We start from the raw sequence: 21,493 nt of genomic DNA, 5'->3' as shown, positions 1-21,493 counted from the left end.
AAGTGGTGGCTAGAGCAGCACAATTCCACAATGTAAGCCTCCACTCAGAACAAGTCGAGGATGACTTTTTATTCAACACCCTCTCCTCCACCCACAGCTCCTACCAAAGCCTGCCTATGCTCCCCGGTATGCTCCGGCACGCAAAAGAAATCTTTAAGGAGCCGGTCAAAAGTAGGGCAATCACACCAAGAGTGGAAAAGAAGTATAAAGCGCCTCCTACAGACCCTGTTTTCATCACTACACAGCTGCCACCAGATTCCGTCGTTGTAGGAGCAGCTAGGAAAAGGGCCAACTAAGGAAAGCCGCAAGTTCGATGCAGCTGGAAAGAGAGTCGCAGCACAGGCTGCAAACCAGTGGCACATCGCTAACTCTCAAGCACTACTTGCGCGCTATGACAGAGCCCATTGGGATGAGATGCAACACCTCATTGAACATCTACCCAAAGACCTACAAAAGAGGGCAAAGCAAGTGGTTGAGGAAGGTCAGAACATTTCAAACAACCAGATACGCTCCTCCATGGACGCAGCAGACACAGCTGCAAGAACAATTAATACATCTGTGACCATCAGAAGGCATGCATGGCTACGAACGTCTGGGTTTAAACCAGAGATACAGCAGGCAGTTCTCAATATGCCATTCAATGAAAAAGAACTGTTCGGTCCAGAAGTGGACACGGCGATAGAAAAACTTAAAAAGGACATGGACACTGCTAAAGCCATGGGCGCACTCTACTCCCCGCAGAGCAGAGGAAATTACAGCACCTTCCGCAAACACCCTTTAGAGGGGGGTTTCGGGGTCAGGCCACACAAGCCAGCACCTCACAGGCAACACCGTCCAGTTACCAGGGACAGTACAGGGGAGGCTTTCGGGGCCAATACAGAGGAGGGCAATTCCCTAGGAATAGGGGAAAATTTCAAAGCCCCAAAACCCCTACAACTAAGCAGTGACTCACATGTCACTCATCCCCTCCACACAACACCAGTGGGGGGAAGAATAGGTCATTATTACAAAGCATGGCAGGAAATCACTACAGACACTTGGGTTCTAGCAATTATCCAACATGGTTATTGCATAGAATTTCTACAATTCCCTCCAAACATACCACCAAGAGCACAAAATTTATCAAAACATCATTCCGAGCTCCTGGAGACAGAAGTTCAAGCACTATTGCAAAAGAATGCAATATAATTAGTACCAAACACACAAATAAACACAGGAGTTTATTCACTGTACTTCTTAATACCAAAGAAGGACAAAACGCTAAGACCAATCCTAGACCTCAGAATAGTAAACACATACATCAAATCAGACCACTTTCACATGGTCACACTACAAGAAGTGTTACCATTGCTGAAACTACACGACTACATGACAACCTTAGACCTCAAAGACGCGTATTTCCATATACCAATACATCCATCGCACAGGAAATACCTAAGGTTTGTATTCAAGGGAATACATTACCAATTCAAAGTATTGCCTTTCGGTTTAACAACAGCACCAAGAGTCTTTACAAAATGTCTAGCAGTAGTCGCTGCACACATCAGAAGACAGCAAATACATGTATTCCCGTATCTAGACGACTGGCTAATCAAGACCCATTCGTTAGCAAAGTGCTCACACCACACAAATCAAATCATACAAACCCTCTACAAACTAGGGTTCACCGTCAACTTCGCAAAATCCAACATTCTGCCGTGCAAGGTACAACAGTACCTAGGAGCCATAATAAACACAACAAAAGGAGTAGCCACTCCAAGTCCACAAAGAATTCAAAATTTCAACAACATCATGCAACGCATGTATCCAACACAAAAGATACAAGCAAAGATGATATTACAACTCCTAGGCATGATGTCTTCATGCATAGCCATTGTCCCGAACGCAAGACTGCGCATGAGGCCCTTACAACAGTGCCTAGCATCACAGTGGTCACAAGCACAGGGTCACTGTAAAGAAATGGCTCCCTGTTGCAGTTACCCCCCCACTTTTTGCCTGATAGTGATGCTGACTTGACTGAGAAGTGTGCTGGGACCCTGCTAACCAGGCCCCAGCACCAGTGTTCTTTCACCTAAAATGTACCATTGTTTCCACAATTGGCACACCCTGGCATCCAGATAAGTCCCTTGTAACTGGTACCTCTGGTACCAAGGGCCCTGATGCCAGGGAAGGTCTCTAAGGGCTGCAGCATGTATTATGCCACCCTAGAGACCCCTCACTCAGCACAGACACCCTGCTTACAAGCCTGTGTGTGCTAGTGAGAACAAAATGAGTAAGTCGACATGGCACTCCCCTCAGGGTGCCCTGCCAGCCTCTCACTGCCTATGCAGTATAGGTAAGACACCCCTCTAGCAGGCCTTACAGCCCCAAGGCAGGGTGCACTATACCATAGGTGAGGGTACCAGTGCATGAGCACTGTACCCCTACAGTGTCTAAGCAAAACCTTAGACATTGTAAGTGCAGGGTAGCCATAAGAGTATATGGTCTGGGAGTCTGTTTTACACAAACTCCACAGCACCATAATGGCTACACTGAAAACTGGGAAGTTTGGTATCAAACTTCTCAGCACAATAAATGCACACTGATGCCAGTGCACATTTTATTGTAAAATACACCACAGAGGGCACCTTAGAGGTGCCCCCTGAAACTTAACCGACTATCTGTGTAGGCTGACTGGTTCCAGCAGCCTGCCACACTAGAGACATGTTGCTGGCCCCATGGGGAGAGTGCCTTTGTAACTCTGAGGCCAGTAACAAAGCCTGCACTGGGTGGAGATGCTAACACCTCCTCCAGGCAGGAGCTGTAACACCTGGCGGTGAGCCTCAAAGGCTCACCCCTTTGTCACAGCCCAGCAGGGCACTCCAGCTTAGTGGAGTTGCCCGCCCCCTCCGGCCACGGCCCCCACTTTTGGCGGCAAGGCTGGAGGGAACAAAGAAAGCAACAAGGAGGAGTCACTGGCCAGTCAGGACAGCCCCTAAGGTGTCCTGAGCTGAGGTGACTTCAACTTTTAGAAATCCTCCATCTTGCAGATGGAGGATTCCCCCAATAGGGTTAGGATTGTGACCCCCTCCCCTTGGGAGGAGGCACAAAGAGGGTGTACCCACCCTCAGGGCTAGTAGCCATTGGCTACTAACCCCCCAGACCTAAACACGCCCTTAAATTTAGTATTTAAGGGCTACCCTGAACCCTAGAAGATTAGATTCCTGCAACAAGAAGAAGAAGGACTGCCTAGCTGAAAACCCCTGCAGAGGAAGACCAGAAGACAACAACTGCCTTGGCTCCAGAAACTCACCGGCCTGTCTCCTGCCTTCCAAAGAACTCTGCTCCAGCGACGCCTTCCAAAGGGACCAGCGACCTCTGAATCCTCTGAGGACTGCCCTGCTTCGACGACGACAAGAAACTCCCGAGGACAGCGGACCTGCTCCAAAAAGACTGCAGCTTTATCCAAAGGAGCAGCTTTAAAGACCCTGCAATCTCCCCGCAAGAAGCGTGAGACTTGCAACACTGCACCCGGCGACCCCGACTCGGCTGGTGGAGAACCAACACCTCGGGAGGACCCCCGGACTACTCTACGACTGTGAGTACCAAAACCTGTCCCCTCTGAGCCCCCACAGCGCCGCCTGCAGAGGGAATCCCGAGGCTTCCCCTGACCGCGACTCTCTGAAACCTAAGTCCCGACGCCTGGAAAAGACCCTGCACCCGCAGCCCCCAGGACCTGAAGGACCGGACTTTCACTGCAGAAGTGACCCCCAGGAGTCCCTCTCCCTTGCCCAAGTGGAGGTTTCCCCGAGGAAGCCCCCCCCGTGCCTGCCTGCAGCGCTGAAGAGATCCCTTGATCTCTCATTGACTTACATTGCGAACCCGACGCTTGTTCTAACACTGCACCCGGCCGCCCCCGCGCCGCTGAGGGTGAAATTTCTGTGTGGGATTGTGTCCCCCCCGGTGCCCTACAAAACCCTCCTGGTCTGCCCTCCGAAGACGCGGGTACTTACCTGCTGGCAGACTGGAACCGGGGCACCCCCTTCTCTCCATTGAAGCCTATGCGTTTTGGGCACCACTTTGAACTCTGCACCTGACCGGCCCTGAGCTGCTGGTGTGGTAACTTTGGGGTTGCTCTGAACCCCCAACGGTGGGCTACCTTGGACCAAGAACTGAACCCTGTAAGTGTCTTACTTACCTGGTAAAACTAACAAAAACTTACCTCCCCCAGGAACTGTGAAAATTGCACTGTGTCCACTTTTGAAATAGCTATTTGTGAATAACTTGAAAAGTATACATGCAATTGAAATGATTCCAAGTTCCTAATGTACTTACCTGCAATACCTTTCAAACAAGATATTACATGTTAAATTTGAACCTGTGGTTCTTAAAATAAAGTAAGAAAAGATATTTTTCTATACAAAACCTATTGGCTGGATTTGTCTCTGAGTGTGTGTACCTCATTTATTGTCTATGTGTATGTACAACAAATGCTTAACACTACTCCTTGGATAAGCCTACTGCTCGACCACACTACCACAAAATAGAGCATTAGTATTATCTATTTTTACCACTATTTTACCTCTAAGGGGAACCCTTGGACTCTGTGCATGCTATTCCTTACTTTGAAATAGCACATACAGAGCCAACTTCCTACAGTCACCTTCTAGATCTGGTGTTAATAGACCGCCAAACTTACCTCTCGCTTCTATGGTGGGACAATATAAATTTAAACAAGGGGCGGCCTTTCCAAGACCCAGTGCCACAATACGTAATAACAACAGATGCTTCCATGACAGGGTGGGGAGCACACCTCGATCAACACAGCATACAAGGACAATGGAACGTACATCAAACAAAACTGCATATAAATCACCTAGAACTGCTAGCACTTTTTCAAGCACTAAAGGCTTTCTAACCAATAATAGTTCACAAATACATTCTCGTCAAAACAGACAACATGACAACAATGTATTATCTAAACAAGCAAGGGGGGACACACTCAACGCAGTTGAGCCTGCTGGCACAAAAAATATGGCGTTGGGCAATTCACAACCAAATTCGCCTAATAGCACAGTTTATCCCAGGGATTCAGAATCAACTCGCAGACAATCTCTCTCGAGATCACCAAAAGGTCCACGAATGGGAAATTCACCCCCAAACTCTGAACACTTACTTCAAGCTCTGGGGAACACCTCAAATAGACTTGTTTGCAACAAAAGAGAACGCAAAATGCCAAAACTTCGCATCCAGATACCCACACAGGCAGTCCCAGGGCAATGCCCTATGGATGAACTGGTCAGGGATATTTGCCTACGCTTTTCCTCCTCTCCCTCTCCTTCCTTATCTGGTAAACAAACTCAGTCAAAACAAACTCAAACTCATATTAATAGCACCAACTTGGGCAAGGCAACCCTGGTACACAATGCTGCTAGACCTATCAGTAGTACCCCACATCAAACTGCCCAACAGGCCGGATTTGCTAACACAACACAACCAACCGATCAGGCACCCAGATTCAGCATCGCTGAATCTAGCAATCTGGCTCCTGAAATCCTAGAATTCGGACACTTACAACTTACCCAAGAATGTATGGAAGTCATAAAGCAAGCTAGAAGGCCATCCACCAGGCACTGCTATGCAAGTAAATGGAAGAGGTTTGTTTGCTACTGCCATATTAATCAAATCCAACCATTACACGCAACTCCAAAAGATGTAGTGGGTTACTTGCTTCACTTACAAAAATCTAACCTAGCTTTCTCTTCCATTAAAATACACCTTGCAGCAATATCTGCATACCTGCAGACTACCTATTCAACTTCCCTATATAGGATACCAGTCATTAAAGCATTCATGGAGGGCCTTAAAAGAATTATTCCACCAAGAACACCACCTGTTCCTTCATGGAACCTAAATGTTGTCTTAACTAGACTTATGGGTCCACCTTTTGAACCCATGCACTCCTGCGAAATACAGTTCCTAACCTGGAAGGTTGCATTTCTCATCGCCATTACTTCTCTAAGAAGAGTGAGCGAAATTCAGGCGTTTACAATACAAAAACCTTTTATACAACTACACAAAAATAAGGTCGTCCTAAGGACTAATCCTAAATTTTTACCAAAGGTTATTTCACCGTTCCATCTAAATCAAACAGTGGAACTCCCAGTGTTCTTCCCACAGCCAGATTCCGTAGCTGAGAGGGCACTACATACATTAGATGTCAAAAGAGCATTAATGTATTACATTGACAGAACAAAGAACATCAGGAAAACTAAACAGCTATTTATTGCATTCCAAAAACCTCATGCAGGAAACCCAATATCAAAACAAGGTATAGCCAGATGGATAGTTAAATGCATCCAAATCTGCTACCTTAAAGCTAAACGACAGCTGCCCATTACACCAAGGGCACACTCAACCAGAAAGAAAGGTGCTACCATGGCCTTTCTAGGAAACATCCCAATGCAAGAAATATGTAAGGCAGCCACATGGTCTACGCCTCACTCATTTACCAAGCCCTACTGTGTAGACGTGTTATCCGCACAACAAGCCACAGTAGGTCAAGCCGTATTAAGAACATTGTTTCAGACTACTCCCACTCCTACAGGCTGAGCCACCGCTTTTGGGGAGATAACTGCTTACTAGTCTATGCAAAACATGCGTATCTACAGCGACAGATGCCATCGAACTGAAAATGTCACTTACCCAGTGTACATCTGTTCGTGGCATCAGTTGCTGTAGATTCGCATGTGCCCACCCGCCTCCCCGGGAGCCTGTAGCAGTTCGGAAGTTACCTTCAACTATTTGTATATATATTATTTTAACCTTAAATAGGTACACACTTAGTCACTCCATTGCATGGGCACTATTACTACAATACAACTCCTACCTCACCCTCTGCGGGGAAAAACAATCGAAGATGGAGTCGACGCCCATGCGCAATGGAGACAAAAGGAGGAGTCACTCGGTCCCGTGACTCGAAAGACTTCTTCGAAGAAAAACAACTTGTAACACTCCGACCCAACACCAGATGGCGAGCTATGCAAAACATGCGAATCTACAGCGACTGATGCCACGAACAGATGTACACTGGGTAAGTGACATTTTCAATATTGATGTATGTATGCACTGAGACATACTTTCTTTTTTTTTTTAATAGACCATCTTTTATTAATTGGTGTAAAGCCATTATTAACTCCCACCTTTCATGATTTTAAACTAATTAACATACTCTTATTATTATTTGTATTGTTTTTTGTTTTAAGCGTGCATTAAAATGTTTTTTATGGTGAAATGCCGAAATAAAGAACTTAAATACAATACATACCCCAGTAGTGTTGTAAGGAGCTTCAATTCAGCATCCTAACATGATTAAAATAGTGTGAGCACACCAAGTCCAGTATGTTAATTTAGGGGACAGTACCTTGCACGGTTCAAACCCCCTTATGGGCTGCTCCACAAAGTGGGCTGGTATGAGATCTGGTGGTATCTATTCTGTGTTACTTCTCTAGGATAAAATATGCTCTGTGCAACAGCTGAAAGTGGAGCAGTTTATGTCTAAGATTGATGGAGACACTCCTTATTCGTTTACAGCAAAGTTGCTATTTTGTCTCAGTCAAGGCCTCGCCGATCTCAGATTTCCACTCTGTCTTTGTTTATCTTTGAAGCAGAGATGAGTTTGTAAAATACAGCGTGGATAGCCATCTCGTTACGTGAACCGATCTAATCAGCTTGGTTAACAGCTCAAATCCAGGTGGTTCCACTGGGAACGTGGGTATTTTCTCCCACACCATATTTCTCAGGTATAAATATGTCTAATGGGGTTTGGGTCCACCCACTTTTAAATTGCTCCATTGTGAGAAATGACCCTCCAGGGTCGAGGTGTCCCAGGTATGCCAATCCTGCCCTCTCTAGTGTCTGTGTTTACTTGTGTGGTGTGGGACGTTGCAGTAGTAGATTGTGGGCCAAAGGGATCACCAGCTAGTTTAACAAGCATTTACAATGCAACTGGTCTCGCGTTTGCTCATGTTAGAGCTGATCGCGTTGTAAACTCCTAACCCGACTTTTCACCTATCGGGCAAAAGTGCATTTATGTACATAACCCGAAAAAGTGAAATCAAGTATGTAAAGCGCTCGACTTCTGCCAAGCGAGATCGCGCTCGTAAATTAGAGAAAAAGTAGTCCACGAGCCCGATGGAAAACCGCGAGCCTCGCATGTTTTCTGTACTTGGTCGCTGCGCTCGAAGAGGGCTAGCCACCGGAAAAGGCATGACCTATGCTTGCCTTCCACTGATGAAAGCAAGCAGATTTTAATAGGCAAGCCCACTAACCAATAAAAAACACTGACGTGACGTTGACAGGGCTTCGAGCCCTTTTCTAAATACAAAAGAGTCTTGCTGCGATACGCGTGCGCGAGCGCATGCAACGCAGGCTCAACCCTAAAAAGCAGGATTCCTGATAGTAAAGCAAAGGTTTTCCAAGCCCAGCATGTAGCAGACACCATTGTAACCTCCCTCTGGGCCAAAGTTACATGGTGTGGCCACTTGAAAAGACCATTTCTGGGAGTCAAATGCCCTTTTTACATTAGTAAAAATTGCTGCTGCCTTTAGCTTAGGTTTTAGTTGTTTCAGGATCAAAATACTTTACACAAATAACTAATGTAAACCTATGTGGCACAACGCCTGATTGGACCAAGGAGTCCGTGTGTTAGTAGTGAGCTGAGAGGGATGTTATTGATCTGCACTCTCTCCAAAATAGAATATGGGAGATGTCTATCTGGGTATTCGCAATATCTATAACAGTGACTCTGAGTTATCAAGTTAGTAACATTCCAAATCAGGCTCCTCAAACTCCCCGATGCCCCATATGGCGTTGTTTGATAAGTTCCCATCTTATCTCTGGCTTCTTATCTGCCCCCCTAGTTTCACCAACGAAGTGTAACCCTCCCAGACAGTTTCAGCTAGATCCTAATATGGCTTTTATGCCATTCAACTTTGGGGTCGTAATTTAGTGATACAAGGGTTCTGTACCTCTGCAGTAGTGGTGAGATGTTAATCCATGGTTTACTCACAATGCACAGTGATCCCACAGATAGAGCTGCTCTTTTTCGAAAAATTAAATTAAGAACAACTGTGGAAGAAAATCAAGGATTCCAAATCCCACTGTATCACTGCACCCAAGAATATGACTAAATTTTCAACCCATTTAACCAAGTACTCCAGTGTAGTTTGTTTTGTTGATTCTGTCCGAGGACACAGCTCGGTTTTGCTCCAGTTAATCGAGATTTTTAAAAAGCCAGTGAATTTGATCACGTCTCTTATCAAGGAGGAGAAGATAATCTGTTGGTTTTTGGACAAACACAAATTATTGTCAGCACCCAATGGAAACATGGAGACTAGGGGCACTTGGAAAGAAACAGCTTGCAGGAAGGTACACACAACTTCAGGGCACAGACCTGAGGGGTTTAGATCAGCACTGGGGGACCACAGGTCAGCACCACACACACACTCTCAGCGGCATGGGAGGGTGGATGTAGGGTGCAAACATAGCTTTGGGTGCCCAATGCTTTTCAATGGAGGAACCCAGGGGGATGGAGGGGAAGAGGTTGGGGGGGGGGGCGGGGTTTTGATCCCTCCTGACCGACACAATGATGCCTTCAGCCTAAATCGAGAGGACCCCCTCTGACCGCAACCGGCTCCGGTGAAGATTTCCAGATACCTAAGGGTACCCCTGCACCCACAGCCCCCTGGCCTTGGGGAACTCAATCGATGGTCCAACAATGTCCAGTGGGCTCGCTACTTACCTGTCCAGCCATTGGTCCTCTTCAGCCGAATTCCTGGACCGGGGGTGGGGTCACAAAGAGGCTGAAGGCTTGGTCTAGGAAGTCGACTGGAAAAAGACCAATGGCTGAACAGGTAAGTAGAGAGCCCACTGGACATTGCTGTACCGTTGGTTGGGTTCCCCAAGGCCAGGTGGCTGCGGATGCAGGGGTACCTTTAGGCCTCTGGAAATCTTCACTGGAGCCGGTCGCGGTCAGAGGGGGTCCTCTGGATTTAGGCTGCAGGCATTGTCGTGTTGGTCAGGAGGGATCAACCCAGGGTGGACTCAAGGTTGAAATTGGCTGCTGACCTTCTCTAGACTGGTGGGCCACCAGGACTCTGGCCATGGGTGTCTGGTGCAAAGTTGGCAGGACTCATAGATCTAGGAGGGTCTGGAGTCCTTCTTGGAGGGTTCTTTGTGGACAGGGCCGCTGTCCTCAGGAGATCTTGGTCGTTGGGTAGGCAGGCAGTCTTCTGGGGGTTTGTAGAGGTCGCTGGTCCTGCAGGATGAGTCGTCTTCTTATAGCAGGAATCTTGAAGCTGCAGACAGGCCAGTAAGACTGCGGCCAAGTCAGTTGTCGTCTGAAGTCTTCTATACTGGTGCAGCTCTTCAGTCCTTCTTCTTCTTCTTCTTCTTGTTAGGTCCCCAGGAATCTGGTGAACTAGGTTCAGGGATGCCCTTAAATCCTAGATTTAGGGGTGTTACAGGGGTCAGAGGGCAATAGCCAATGGCGACTGATCCTGAGGGTGGCTACACCCTTCCTGTGCCCACTCCCTTTGGAGAGGGGGACACACTCCTAACCCTATTGGCTAACACCCTCTAAAACAAGATGGAGGATTCTGTCAGGAGGGGTTCACCTCAGCTCTGGGCACCCTAGGAGTGGCCCCAGCTGGGGTGGACACTCCTCCTGGTGTTTACTAATTTTCCCGTTGTATCTGCTGCCAAAAGTAGGGTCTGGTCCAGGGGGCAGCCACTAGCTGGAGTGCCCTGAGGCAGCAAAACAAAACAAAACGCAGGAGCCTTTGAGGTTCACAACCAAGTGGGGTAAGAAACTCTTCTGGTAGTGGCAGGCTGGCTTATACCGGTCAGCCACACACTAAGGATTTGGGTGAGTTTCAGTGGGCATCTCCAAGATGCCATCTGTGTGCATTTTACAATAAATCCAACACTGGCACGAGTGTGGATTTATTGAGCTGGGAAGTTTTATACCAAAATTTCCAGCATTCAGTGAAGCGATCATGGAGTGATCAGGTTCATAATGACAGACTTCCAGCCCATGTACTTAATATGGCCACACTGCACTTACAGGGTCTAAGAATGGACTTAGACACTGCAGGGGCATATTGCTCATGCAACTATGCCCTCACTTGGGGTATAGGGCACTCTGCCCTAGGGCTGTAAAGCCTTCTAGAGGGGTGACTTACCTATGTCACAGGCAGACGTTTGTGGGCATGGCACCCGGAGTGGGATGCCATGTCAACCTTTTTCTTCCCACCAACACACACAATCTGCAATGGCAGTGTGCATGTGTTTGGTGAGGGGTCCCTTAGGGTGGCACAATACATGCTGCAGCCCTTAGAGACCCTTCCTGGCCACAGGGCCCTTAGTACCACTGGTACCTTTTACAAGGAACTTAGCTGTGTGCCAATTGTGGAAGCAATGGCACATTTTTGGGAAAGAACACAGATGCTGAGGCCTGGTTAGCAGGATCCCAGAACACACTGAGTCAAGTTAGCATCGCATATCAGGCAAAAAGTGTGTGTGTGTGTGTGTGTGTGTGTGTGTGTGTGTGTGTGGTGGGGGGGTAACCATGCTAAAAGGGGCACTTTCCTACACTCTTCACTAGTTATTAAGTGTTCCACATCCCTCTCTCAACCTTCATTTCATGGTTATGACACCCATCCCTCTTCAACAACCAGGCCATTGTTTTGGCAGGAGGTTTGCCCTCTCCGTATTGTCAAGCTCATGCACATCTTCCCTTGTAGGCAGCTTCTCTATCAGCCTGTGCCCTGCATATATGTAGAAGTGTGTTTGTCTTTCAAAACGATGGATTTAGGCTCAGATCGCTCTACTGGGGGTGAATGTTTGACGTTGTTCAGCATTCCGTCCATCACTTGTTCTTTTTGCATTTGTTGCCCCAAGTGGGAAGGGTATGCCCAGACGTGGATCCCTTGCTCCCCATGCCACTGGAGTCGAGCTAGCATGGCTGATAAAGGGTGATACCCTGAAACGGGTCCTAGGATGCTTGTTTCCAGGACAGGGAGGACCTGGCTTGGCAGTTTGGGCTGGACTGTTCCCATGGGTAACAGGGTCAAGACTGATTTGCATATGGCTGAGTCCAAACTGGGTGGCAAAAAAACGATGGATTTAGGCCCAGATCTCTGTACTGGGGGTGAATGTTTGACATTGTTCAGCATTCCTTCCATCACTTGTTCTTTTTGTATCTTCCCTTGTAGACAGCTTCTCTATCAGCCTGTGCCCTGCATATATGTAGAATGGTGTTTGTCTTTCAGGTATGTGGTGTGACTCATCACTCAGACCTTGTCTTCCAGCTCTTGTATTTCATGTTCCGTCATGACTAGTTATGTATGTATAGCCTCAAAATGCCAGTATGCTTAGTAATTACTACCATCTTACGTAGGTTTTGAAAGTCTCTCATTGTGGCATATTTTACCACAGATCCTAGGTTCTGTTGAATGTGTTCTGTAATCGCATCGCATAACTCACCACAAAACAAAGTCTAGCTGTGAATCCACAGGGAATCTCCAGCTTGGATGAGTCAATCCAGAACAAAGCATTTTCACAATGCAGTGGCTCTCACCCAGCAGCGATCGGAAAGGTTGCAGGGCATGTAAGTGATTTGTGAAACCCAAGGGACTATCTCTTGTTGTCATGATAGTATATTTGTGACGATGTATAGTGAGGAGAGGAATAAAAAGAATAACCCCGCTCATCTCCATGGTGCTGCTTCCACACATCGATCAAGCCATATGGATTCATAATGTCTTGAACCGCATCTACTGCTCGGGTGTTGTATGAGCTTCTGTAATGGGATCTGTCTAAATCCAGGTTCAGTACCTGATTAAAGTCTGCACCCCATATTACTGTCTTGATTTCAGTATATAATCAGTGTCAGTATGTTATTGAAGAACATGTTCAGATGTTCATCTGTTTCGAGGCACATATATTAACTACACTACGGTTCGTCTGTTCAGTGAGCTTATGAGTACAGTGTACCAGCTGTTCAGGTCTTCTATCTTCTGGCTAAGTGTGAGGTCCAGTTAGCTAGGCATTAAAATGCACATCTCTCTCAAGTAAGTACCATAAAAAGAGAAGAATTGGTGTTGGCCCTATTGCTTTGAGTAAACTGCAGGGTTTCTAAGGTTTAATTGTTTTTCTTAGAATCATGGTAATGTCCACCTTGTGCCTATCCAAGTATGCCAGTACTCCCTTTTTGATGAGTATTTTAGCCAGATAAATTCTGGGATCGGAAAGTTAGTGTTACATGGTAAGAATTTTAATTTGCCATATCTGTGAAGTTCGGTCATAGTTTTAGCCATGTAATCAGCTGTTTGACAATATGTTCGTTCGCGAGTATCAAATATCACAGCTACCCTCTCCCCCCCCACCCACCCACCCACCCACCCACCCACCCACAGTAATCTCTCCTGCTGTCAGCATCATCAATCCCATCACAAAATCATAACCCATCATAAAAAAAGAGTTCGATGGCATCTGTCGCTGTAGATACACATGGTCTGCATAGCTCGCCATCTGGTGTTGGGTCGGAGTGTTACAAGTGGTTTTTCTTCGAAGAAGTGTTTTCGAGTCACTGGACCGAGTGACTCCTCCTTCTGTGCTCATTGCGCATGGGCGTCGACTCCATCTTCGATTGTTTTCTTTCCGCCATCGGGTTCGGACGTGTTCCTGTCGCTCCGAGTTTCGGAACGGAAAGATAGCTGAAAACTGAAGATTTTCGACGGTATCGTTGCGATCCGGTTCGAGATAAACACATACGACAACGCATTGAACATCGAAGCGCTTCGGTGCCCTTCGGGGTAGATTTCGGCACACCGTCGGGGCCTAGTCGGCCCGACCGCGTGGAGAACAACGCCGATGGAACGGACCCCGTTTCGATTCTGCCCTGAATGCCACAACAAATATCCCTATACGGACCAACACTCGGTCTGTAACCTGTGCCTGTCACCCGAGCACAGCGAAGAATCCTGTGAGGCCTGTCGGGCGTTCCGGTCCCGAAAAACTCTGCGCGACCGTCGAGCGAGAAGACTGCAGATGGCGTCCACGCCAAAGGAGCATCGACAGTTCGAGACAGAAGAGGAACAGGAGGAATCCTTTTCCATCCAGGATTCAGACTCCGACGAACTCGACAATACAAAAACTGTGAGTAAGACGTCGAGATCAGAAATTAAAAAAGGCAAAAAGGCCCAGGGGACGCCACTGCCAACCGGCCATGGCTCAACCCAAATTCACGGTGACCAACAATCGGCACCGAAAAAGGCCCATTCAGTGTCGAGATCGTCCGACTCCGGTCGAGACACCGGCACGCAGCCTCCTCGGGACCGAGAGAGTGCTAAAGAGAAGCATCGACACCGAGAGTTCGGTGTCGACACGGATCGACGCCGAGACAGTGGCGCCGAAGACCATAGAGGCCAAGATTTTTCGGCACAAAAGAAGAGGAAGGTTACCTCGGAGCCGAAAAAACAAACAACAGGGTTTTCGGAGCCGAAAAAAGCACCAACAGACCCAGTTTCAGGCTCCTATACTGAAGAACTTTCTATGTCTTCACAAATGAAAAGACACAGATTCGAACAGGAACTGCAATCCACTGAAGTGGATCACACGCAAAAGCGTATCTTTATTCAGCAGGGGACAGGGAAGATCAGTACCCTTCCACCTGTCAAAAGAAAGAGAACACTTCAGTTTGTAGCACGAGAGGCTCCTCAGCAACAAACAGCAAAGACGGTAACACCTCCTCCCTCGCCTCCACCTGTAACTCCGGCTTCGCCAACTTACACCCCTTCACATTCGCCAGCTCACACCGCCATGAGCCACGACGACCAAGATCAAGACGCGTGGGACTTGTACGATGCACCAGTGTCTGATAACAGCCCAGACACATACCCAACTAGGCCATCACCACCTGAGGACAGCACAGCCTATTCACAAGTGGTGGCTAGAGCAGCTCAGTTCCATAATGTGGAACTACACTCTGAACCAGTAGAGGATGACTTTTTATTTAACACCCTCTCCTCCACCCACAGCTCCTACCAAAGCCTGCCTATGCTCCCAGGCATGCTACGCCATGCAAAGGAGATCTTCAAGGAGCCAGTTAAAAGTAGGGCAGTAACGCCTAGAGTGGACAAAAAGTATAAGGCGCCTCCTACGGACCCTGTATTCATCACCTCTCAGCTGCCACCAGATTCTGTGGTGGTAGGGGCTGCCAGAAAACGGGCAAATTCACACACTTCTGGGGATGCACCTCCCCCAGATAAAGAAAGCAGAAAGTTCGATGCAGCCGGGAAGAGGGTCGCTGTCCAGGCAGCAAACCAGTGGCGCATCGCAAACTCACAAGCGCTGCTAGCGCGATACGACAGAGCCCACTGGGATGAGATGCAGCATCTCATTGAACATCTCCCAAAAGATTTACAAAAAAGAGCAAAACAGGTTGTTGAAGAGGGTCAAAACATTTCCAACAATCAAATACGCTCCTCTATGGATGCAGCAGACACAGCCGCAAGGACCATTAATACGTCGGTTACCATCCGTAGGCACGCATGGCTCAGAACGTCTGGATTCAAGCCAGAAATTCAGCAGGCAGTACTTAACATGCCAGTAAACGAAAAACTTCTGTTCGGTCCGGAGGTCGACACAGCCATAGAAAAGCTCAAAAAGGACACTGACACTGCCAAGGCCATGGGCGCACTCTACTCCCCGCAGAGCAGAGGATCTTATACCACTTTCCGCAAAACACCTTTTAGAGGAGGGTTTCGGGGTCAGGCCACACAAGCCAGTACCTCACAGTCCGCACCGTCCACCTACCAGGGACAGTACAGGGGAGGCATTCGGGGCCAGTATAGAGGAGGGCAATTCCCTAGGAATAGAGGAAGATTTCAAAGCCCCAAAACCACTACCAACAAGCAGTGACTCACACGTCACTCACCCCTCCCACACAACACCAGTGGGGGGAAGGATAGGTCAATATTACGAAGCATGGGAGGAAATAACTACAGACACATGGGTCCTAGCAATTATCCAACATGGTTATTGCATAGAATTCCTGCAATTCCCTCCAGACATACCACCAAAATCACAAAATTTATCAAAACACCATTCACAGCTTCTAGAGATAGAAGTTCAAGCACTACTGCAAAAAAATGCAATAGAATTAGTACCAAGCACACAAATAAACACAGGAGTTTATTCACTGTACTTCTTGATACCAAAAAAGGACAAAACACTGAGACAAATTCTAGACCTCAGAGTAGTAAACACATTCATCAAATCAGACCACTTTCACATGGTCACACTACAAGAAGTGTTACCATTGCTCAAAAAACACAACTACATGACAACCCTAGACCTCAAAGACGCATATTTCCATATACCAATACATCAATCACACAGAAAATATCTAAGGTTTGTATTCAAAGGAATACATTACCAATTCAAAGTATTGCCTTTCGGTTTAACAACCGCTCCAAGGGTATTCACAAAATGCCTAGCAGTAGTCGCTGCACACATCAGAAGGCAGCAAATACATGTATTCCCGTATCTAGACGACTGGCTAATCAAAACCAGTTCGCTCACACAATGCTCAAACCACACAAATCAAGTCATACAAACCCTCTACAAACTAGGGTTCACCGTCAACTTTGCAAAATCCAACATTCAGCCAAGCAAAGTACAGCAATATCTAGGAGCCATAATAGACACGACAAAAGGAGTAGCAACACCAACTCCACAAAGAATTCACAATTTCAACAGAGTCATTCAACACATGTCTCCAAATCAAACAATACAAGCAAGAACAATACTACAGCTCCTAGGCATGATGTCCTCATGCATAGCCATTGTCCCAAACGCAAGACTGCACATGAGGCCCTTACAACAGTGCCTAGCCTCACAGTGGTCTCAAGCACAGGGTCACCTTCTAGATCTGGTGTTAATAGACCGCCAAACTTACCTCTCGCTTCTATGGTGGAACAGTATAAATTTAAACAAAGGGCGGCCTTTCCAAGACCCAGTGCCACAGTACGTAATAACAACAGATGCTTCCATGACAGGGTGGGGAGCACATCTCAATCAACACAACATAAGAGGACAATGGAACATACATCAAACAAAACTGCATATAAATCATCTAGAATTATTAGCAGTTTTTCAAGCACTAAAAGCTTTCCAACCAATCATAACCCACAAATACATCCTTGTCAAAACAGACAACATGACAACGATGTATTATCTAAACAAACAAGGAGGAACACATTCAACGCAGTTAAGCTTATTAGCTCAAAACATATGGAAGTGGGCAATCCACCATCAAATTCGCCTCATAGCACAGTTTATTCCAGGGATCCAGAATCAACTGGCAGACAATCTCTCTCGAGATCACCAGCAAGTCCACGAATGGGAAATCCACCCACAAATTCTGAACACCTACTTCACGCTCTGGGGAACACCTCAAATAGACTTATTTGCAACAAAAGAGAACGCAAAATGCCAAAACTTCGCGTCCAGATACCCACTCAAGCAATCCCAAGGCAATGCCCTATGGATGAACTGGTCAGGAATATTTGCTTACGCTTTTCCTCCTCTCCCTCTCCTCCCTTATCTAGTAAACAAATTGAGTCAAAACAAACTCAAACTCATTTTAATAGCACCAACGTGGGCAAGACAACCCTGGTACACAACACTGCTAGATCTTTCTGTAGTACCCCACATCAAACTGCCGAACAAACCAGATCTGTTAACGCAACACAACCAACAGATCAGACACCCAGATCCAGCATCGCTGAATCTAGCAATCTGGCTCCTGAAATCCTAGAATTCGGACACTTACAACTTAGCCACGAGTGTATGGAGGTCATAAAGCAGGCCAGAAGGCCATCCACTAGACACTGCTACGCAAGTAAGTGGAAAAGATTTGTTTGTTACTGCCATCATAATCAGATACAACCACTAGACGCAACTCCAAAACATATAGTAAATTACTTGCTCCATTTACAAAAAGCAAAGCTAGCCTTCTCTTCTATTAAAATACACCTTGCAGCAATATCTGCATACCTGCAGACTACCTATTCAACTTCCTTGTATAGGATACCAGTCATCAAAGCATTCATAGAAGGTCTTAAAAGAATTATACCACCAAGAACACCACCTGTTCCTTCATGGAACCTAAACGTGGTCCTAACAAGACTCATGGGCCCACCTTTCGAACCCATGCACTCTTGCGGAATACAATTCCTAACCTGGAAAGTTGCCTTTCTCATCGCCATTACATCTCTGAGAAGAGTAAGTGAAATTCAAGCGTTCACAACACAGGAACCTTTTATACAAATACATAAAAATAAGGTCGTCCTACGACCTAATCCAAAATTTTTACCAAAAGTTATTTCACCGTTCCATCTAAATCAAACAGTAGAACTACCAGTTTTTTTCCCACAGCCAGATTCTGTGGCTGAAAGAGCACTACATACATTAGATGTCAAAAGAGCATTAATGTACTACATTGACAGAACAAAGAACATCAGAAAGACTAAACAGCTATTTATTGCATTCCAAAAACCTCATGCAGGTAACCCAATATCAAAACAAGGTATAGCCAGATGGATTGTTAAATGCATCCAAATCTGCTACCTTAAAGCAAAAAGACAACTGCCCATTACTCCCAGGGCACATTCAACAAGGAAAAAAGGTGCTTCAATGGCCTTTTTAGGAAACATCCCAATGCATGAAATATGTAAGGCAGCCACATGGTCTACGCCTCACACATTCACCAAACACTACTGTATAGATGTGCTATCCGCACAACAAGCTGCAGTAGGTCAAGCTGTATTAAGAACTCTATTTCAGACAACTTCTACTCCTACAGGCTAAACCACCGCTTATGGGGAAATAACTGCTTACTAGTCTATGCAGACCATGTGTATCTACAGCGACAGATGCCATCGAACTGAAAATGTCACTTACCCAGTGTACATCTGTTCGTGGCATCAGTCGCTGAGATTCACATGGGCCCACCCACCTCCCCGGAAGCCTGTAGCAGTTCAGAAGTTACCTTCAATTTTGTACATTTGTATATATATTATTTAAACCTTTAATAGGTACATACTTACACATTTCATTGCGCGGGCACTATTACTATAGTACAACTCCTACCTCACCCTCTGCGGGGAAAACAATCGAAGATGGAGTCGACGCCCATGCGCAATGAGCACAGAAGGAGGAGTCACTCGGTCCAGTGACTCGAAAACACTTCTTCGAAGAAAAACAACTTGTAACACTCCGACCCAACACCAGATGGCGAGCTATGCAGACCATGTGAATCTCAGCGACTGATGCCACGAACAGATGTACACTGGGTAAGTGACATTTTCATTAAAAGTCATACATGCCAGAGGGGGTGGTATGTCAGCAAAGACCTGCACTTTCTGAAAAGGATGCCTGAAGAATCTCTGATCAGAGTGGCAAGTATCACAACAATGTGTTTGAATTATGGAAACATCCTGTGATACCTGTCAGTTGAAAGATTTCCCAGTGCTGCATTGGTACCCGGCATTATTCAAGTTAGTCCTACTGACTGCAAGAGAACATTGTTAGTAAAAGGGCTTCATGTGGCGTGGACAGTGTACGCTGTCTGGCCTCCTCTTCTTTCTGTATTGTGGGGGGGAAGAGGGGGGAGTCACTTGTTTCTCCAGTGGTGACTGCGGTCTGTATGCTAGTTGTCGGCTCTGTGTAGTGATCGATTTATTTCAGAATGTATGAGCAGTTGTGATATCTGCAAAGCCTTGAGTTTTTCCTTCAAGAGCTGCCTTTAGACTGGCTGGGTATAGCGTTACATGTGTGATGCCTTTTGATTGTAATATGCACACTTCATCACCTGGAATTCCCGCCTGGCTTCCTGTATAGCCAAAGTGAAATCTGGATATATAGACAAAGTGGCGCCCTGGTACTGAAATGGGCAGCTCTTTCACCAGTCAGAACTGCATCAGGGTGTCTGAAATTAAGTAATTTTGTTACAAGTGTTCAAGGGGGGTGTTTTAGGCAGTCACCTAAAGCACAGTGATTGGTGCATCTGTTCCACCATGAGAGTTTTTGAGAAACTGGACCTACAGAGCAATTCCGTTAATAAGTTTTCTACAAAGGTATCTTTTTCACTCATGTTTGTCTACTCCGCAATCCTTATGAGTCGTATATTATTCTGCTATGATCATGTTTCCAGATCTTCCTTTTAGGCTGCGATTTAAGTAATCTATTCTAGGTCATCATTTCATTAGCTACAATGTGTTGAATCTTACGCTCAGCCCAATCCAGCCTGATGTTTTGGTGATCCAGCATTGCGATGGGGTGATCACATCCTGATGTCATTACGTCTTTCTTGCTCTCTGTAGAGCAAAGGCTGGCTTTGAGGTCCACGAGCGGTGTTCTTGTGCATTCATGGGTGTCCAGCCGACTCAAGCCCTCCACTTCAGCCATAGGTTCAGATACTGTTGTTGCATGTTTTCAAGTTTTCTCTTGTTCAAGAACCCGCTTACTGTTTCTGGTTGTTTAACCCCATGCCGATCTCTCTGTTGAGGTTTGTGTGGTATAAAAGTGTGTGCATATTCAGTTTTCCTGTCTGCACCCCACACCTATTTGGCGGTAATCAGGGCACTTTCCAAAAGGTAAGTTACGAGTAGTATCTTTACGTCTGCACTCAGGGCTGAATCTTCACACTCAGGGTGGAATCTCCGCCCGAGTGCAGAGATTCCACTCTGCACCTGGAATGTACTCTCTGCACCCGGAGTGGAACATCCGCACTCGGGCAGATCTCCGTCCCGAGTGCGGAGATTCCGCCCCAGGTCCTGACGCAAAGATACTAATCATAACTTACCTTTGTGACTCCCAAAAAGTTGTAACCTTAGACTTTTGGTCTAAACTTAGACAAGAAGTGTATGTTTACCTCTGTGAATCAGGCCCAATATTTGTAGTGAGTAAGTATGAAACCAGAGGGAGTGGGTGACACTCCACAAGATCCAAACAGCAGTGAGAAGTGTGACGGTCCAAGGCCACAATCTCCCAGCCAGTGCCAGCCCATCTTTTCGTGCTGTTTACTGGTGTACACCCAGGGTTGCCACACAGTGGTGACAAATATCTGCTTGCAGGCAATTCAGGAGGGGTAGGCGCAATGTCCTGGGTGGAGACAGTGCAAAGCTCTCTTGACAAGACGATCATAGGCATGGTGGCCTCAGGCTCACCAGCTACCCCTCTTGCAGACCGGTCTCCAAGGCTTCCAGTGCTGACAGGCCTCTGGGCAGTTATCCTCATCCTCGCCCCTAATGTTAAGTTATGAGCCCCCCGCCCCCAGGCTGTCGGTACTCTGCGCCCCCTTTACCTCCTTCTGTGTGCAGAAATCATCGCATCAGTGCCGAGCCTCTCCGGGCGGAAGTGTGAGGAGCTCGAATGTGGAGCTTTT

The 21,493-nt window shown here is 46.7% G+C and overlaps 1 protein-coding gene across 1 annotated transcript in view; it reads left to right on the top strand.

Moving 5' to 3' along the window:
* PRPF6 (pre-mRNA processing factor 6) overlaps positions 1–21,493 on the top strand; it is a 594,778-nt gene that overhangs the window by 68,826 nt on the left and 504,459 nt on the right. The window lies entirely within an intron of this gene.

Source organism: Pleurodeles waltl, chromosome 7 (assembly GCF_031143425.1).
Source record: "Pleurodeles waltl isolate 20211129_DDA chromosome 7, aPleWal1.hap1.20221129, whole genome shotgun sequence".
In the NCBI taxonomy this organism is placed as follows: domain Eukaryota; kingdom Metazoa; phylum Chordata; class Amphibia; order Caudata; family Salamandridae; genus Pleurodeles; species Pleurodeles waltl.
The sequence above is the reverse complement of the archived record's forward strand: the minus strand, read 5'-3'. Positions and strand labels throughout refer to the sequence as shown.